Raw genomic sequence first — 5,059 nt, 5'->3', positions numbered from 1 at the left:
ATGTTATATATGTATGTGTGTGAATGTATATTTACATATGTTTACATATACATGCATGCATGTGAATATACCTATCTATATAGAAACTTTTTTTTCTTAAGGCTCCATAATATTCCATCACTTCTATATGCTGGAACTCATGTAACTATTCCTCAGTTGAACTTTGCTTTCAGTTCTTTATAAAGTCTTCATTTCTTCCTTCCTTTCTTCCTTCCTTCCATCCTTCCTTTCTTCTTTCCTTCCTTCCATCCTTTCCTTGTTTCTTTCCTTTTTCTTCTCTTTCTTTTATCTGTTTTTCTTTTTTCTTTTGAGTTTTCTTCCACAAGATAACTAATATGGAAATGCTTTACATGATTGCATATGAATAACCCATATCAGATTGTGTACCATTTTGCAAAGGTGGGGAGAGATAGAATTTGGAATTCAAAACTAACACTAAAAATGAACATTTATTTTTTATAAGTAATTGGGGACAAAAATTTTTAAAAAGAGTTTACATTCCCCCTTGCTCCCAGCAAGAGAAGAATGCCCAGAATGAAAATAAGTAATAAAGACAACTAGTATTTTTCTTCTAATAGAATTTGTTTTTCTCCTTTGAGAAAGCCTTGATCATGACAGAGGATCTCAGATCCTAAGTTCAGAAAAAAAAAAAACTATCTCCATATGGTGATATATGAATCTGCTACTTCTTATTTGTGACACCTTGAGCAAATGTCTTTTCATGATCAATTTTCTTAGATGTAATTTGGGAGAGTTAGTATAGTTCATTAGAAAGAACCATGGAAGCAGAGCAACTAAATTCCACTCTAAGTTCTACCTATTTGCTAAGTGAGGGGTAGCTAGCTGGCACAATGGATAGAGCCCTGGGCCTGAAGTCAGGAAGATGATTAAGACTACTTCATCATGTTCCTGATTTCAAATCTGGCCTCAGTCACTAACTAATTGTGTAACCTTTGGCAAGTCACTTAACTCTGTCTCCTCATCTGTAAAATGAGCTGGAAAAGGAAATGGCAAACTGCTCCAGTATCTTTGCCAAGAAAACCCCAAGTGGGGTCATGAAGGGTTGGATATGACTAAAATGAATGAGCAACATTTGCTAAGAGACTTTGGATTAGTCTCTTCATATCACTAGACCTCAGTTTTCATATATTGAAAATGGAGGATGGACTACATAGATTATATCAAATATTCTTTTCAATTCTAGACCTATGATTCTATGATTCCGTCATTATTCTTATTGAAAAGTATTGATTTAGATTTGGTGTTTGTATCTCAGCAGTGTGGTTTCATTTTTTATATTTATAACTTTTTGAGTGTTGTATATTTTATGCTGAGGGGAAGTGTGGTGTGATGAATAGAGGACATACCTTTTGTCAGGAAGATGTGGGTTCAACTCCTTTTTCTGAAACATACTGGCTTTGAACAAACCAACTAATTTTTTAGTGCCCCTGGTATCTTTCTAACACTGTAAATTGCTGAACAGTTGCTGCTCTGTATTAATAGAGAAAGTTCTCTTCCCAGGTTTCCTACATTGATGAAATCACAGGTCAAGCATAGAATATACTGTGGTGTAGACTACAGGAGGTATAGGAGTTCAGAACTAAGACAAATCAAGAAGCCCGTACTAAATGTGAAAGGATTCAGTAACTTTAGGCACTAAGAATTATACACATAAAGGAATATAATATAAGGATATTATAGAGACCAGGCAAGCCAGAAAGACAAATGATTATTTGGTCAACCTTTATAATTATTGTTCTCCAAACCCTAGATGTGTAGATTATGAAGAGACGATAATTAAACATTAGAAGTGAGACTTTTTCCTGCATAAAAGCAGAGAAATTAATCACTAAATTGTATATCCTCCCATTTATAAGCCTTACATACATCATAGGATCAGAGATTTAGAGATGGAAGGACCATATAGATCAAATAGTCCAATGTCTTTCACCCTGCCCCCACCCAACTTTAGACACTTAAAGAAATTGAGACTAGAGATGTTAGATGACTTGTCCAAGGGAGCCCATGAAGCTCATTTGGCATGGTCCTTGCTTTCAGTCTTATTGAAAGCAACTTCTACTTCCATAGGGTTAGAAAATAAGATGGAGACCTTAGATGACACAGTATGTAACCTTAAATTATGACTTGCCATGGCTTAGTAGTACTCAAATGCACCTAGTGAGTGATCAAATCTCTCAGAAGAACAGGTTTTTTAAATTATTAAAATAGCAGACCAAAACCTATATCATTTCAGTGAACAACTGGGAAGTTTTATTTAAAAACAAAGTTTTTCTTTCCTTAATATTTTATTTGTTTATTTTTTGTTTTCAACATTCATTTCCACAAGATTTTGAGTTACAAATTTTCTCGTCTTTAACCTTCCCAAACCCCAATATAGCAAGCCTACTGAATGCCCCTTCCCCCAATCTGCTCTCTCTTATATCCTCCTCCATTCCTCCCTAACTTCCTAGTAGGGCAAGATGGATTTCTGTACCTCAGTGCCTGTATATCTTATTTTCCAGTTGTATGTAAAAAACATTTTTTTTATTTTTGTTTTTAAAACTTTGATTTCCAGATTCTTTCCCTTCTTCCCTCCTTACCCACCTCCACTGGGAAGACAAGCAATTCAATATAGTTGGTACATGTGCGGTTAAGGGAAATGTTTCCATAGTGAAAGACATATTGTGAAAGACTAGCTATATTTCCCTAACTATATTCCCTCCACTTATTCCATTTTCTACTTTGACCCTGTCCCTTTGCAAAAGCATTTGCTTCTAACTGTTGACCAATCTGTCCTCCCTTCTATCATCCCCCCTGCTTTTCCCCTTCTCCCCTACATTCCTGTAGGGTAATAAACTCAATTGAGTGTGTATGTTATTCCCTCCTTAAGCCAAATTCAACAACAGTAAGGTTGACCTATTCCCTTTCACCTTCCTGCTGTTCCCCTCCATTATATCCATTGCCTCTTTTATATAAGATAATTTACCCTTTTCTATCTCTCCTTTTTTCCTTCTCCCATTATATTCCTCTCTCACCTCTTAATTTTATTTTTTAGATATCAGCCCTTCCTGTTCAACTGATCCTGTGCCCTCTATCTATATATACATATACACAAATATACACACACTCACGTATGTATTTATACACACATACATCATTCTATACACACATATGTGTATATATTTATTTATGTAGGTATATATATATATATATATATATATATATATATACATATGTGTGTGTGTATTCCCTTCAACTATCCTCTTACTGAGAAAAGTCTCATGGGTTAAAATAATCATTTTTCCATGTAGGAAGGTAAAGTTTCTTATGACTTCTCTTTCCTGTCTATCTTCTCATGCTTCTCTTGCTTCTTATATTTGAAAGTCAAATTTTTGGTTCAGCGCTGTTTTTTTTTTTCATTAAGAATACTTGAAAGTGGGGGCTCACTTTGAGAAATTTTGTGTGATTTGACCAGATGAGACTCTGGGCAACAGTTGTTGAGAGCCCCGTGGCTTTGAAAAACCCAGATATTGATGCCTCCCTCTCCCATCAACCTGTGCCTTTGGGCTGCCTGACAATCAACAGCATCACAAACCTGACTCAGTTCACCCAGTCTGCCATGTACACTCTTCCCAATTCACCGACTTTGGAGGATCTGGATGATGAGGAGGACGAAGCTAATGAAGACCAGCTGGAGAAGCCCCACTTTGACTCTAGAAGTATAATATTTGAGTTGGATTCCTGCAATGGGAATGGCAAAGTGTGTCTCATCTACAGAAGGACTTTACCAGCCAGAGAGAGCAAGATCTGGTTCCTGGACAGAACTTTATATTGGCACTTTCTCATGGACAGCTTCACTGCCTACTACCACCTTCTGATCACCCACTTGGGCCTCCCCCAGTGGCAGTATGCTTTCACCAGCTACATTGTTAGCCCACACGCCAAGTAATGGTTCAACATGTATAAACCTGTCACCTACAATACCCCAGTACCCACAGAAGAGACTATTTTGTAAACAAGCTAGACCCCAGCAAGGTGTTCAAGAATAAGACCAAAACCTTGGCCCCTGCCAAAAGAGGGGGCACCCCAAACCCTCCAGGCTCCCAGAAAGGGTCATCAAGTTCCTCTTCGACCAAGTCTTCCTCTGCCTCTGGAAATCCTTCCAGAAAGTGAGCAGCCCCAGCCAGATGGGCTCTTCCCTCCATACTAGGAAAGTTCAAAGGCTCTTACCTTCCTTCTCTCGATGTGGGACCAAATCTGAGAGCCTGGGTCCCCCCTGAAGGCCCAGGACTGTGCATCCTAGCAAGTGGTTGTGTTGTGTTGTTCCCACAACCCATCTGAGGAAGCAAGGGACAATTTCAATCGCTTCTGGACCTCTGGAAGTGTCTGATGAGACCCAGGGCACTAATCAGAGAAGCCCCCTCCCCATCCCATGCTACCTTTACTCCAGCAGTCATTAAAGCCCATCCTGAGGAGTTCACAGTCTGTCGTCTTCCACAGACATAGGCACAGTCCGCCATCTCTGCTTTTTTCCCTGCATGGAAGTAGACCTGACACAAGAGAATATCCATTCAATAATGTATTGCTCATCTGGATTATTGCTGGATGAAAGCTTTGACAGTTGCTGAAAAACCCCAGGTACTCCCCCCAGAATGGCCAGTCTCATCAGAAAGCCAGAAAAGCCCCCTGCAGTTAATTTCCTGCTTGTTTTTCATTATAAATAGGGCTGAACCAAGAAAGTGTATTCTTCCCTGGTCTGTAGGTGTTTTCACCTCTCAATGTCTCAAAGGGTTTAATTTTTCTGTGGTTTACTGCCAACTATGAAATGTTTACCTTCGGAAAATTGTTCCGGAATAAAAATGAACCTGCCTAGCCACTAAAAAATTCTCTATTTCATTAAATGATCATATTTTCCCCTGAAGCATTATAACTCAGTTTTGTTGGATAGGTGATTCTTGGTTTTAATCCTAGCTCCTTTAAGCTCCAGAATATCATAGTCTAAGCCCTTCGATCCCTTAATGTAGAAGCTGATAGATCTTTTGTTATCTTAATTGTGTTT

General features: G+C 38.3%; 1 pseudogene; it reads left to right on the top strand.

Moving 5' to 3' along the window:
• The first annotated feature begins 3,475 nt into the window (after positions 1-3,475).
• Positions 3,476-4,173, top strand: LOC138159211 (tubulin polyglutamylase complex subunit 2 pseudogene; annotated as a pseudogene).
• Positions 4,174-5,059: the final 886 nt, after the last annotated feature.

This window comes from Petaurus breviceps, unplaced genomic scaffold (genome assembly GCF_028583685.1).
Source record: "Petaurus breviceps papuanus isolate PSGF00001 unplaced genomic scaffold, PetGlider_PUasm1.0 175, whole genome shotgun sequence".
Lineage (NCBI taxonomy): Eukaryota > Metazoa > Chordata > Mammalia > Diprotodontia > Petauridae > Petaurus > Petaurus breviceps.
Note: the sequence above shows the minus strand (reverse complement) of the source record. Positions and strands in the feature narration are given on the sequence as shown.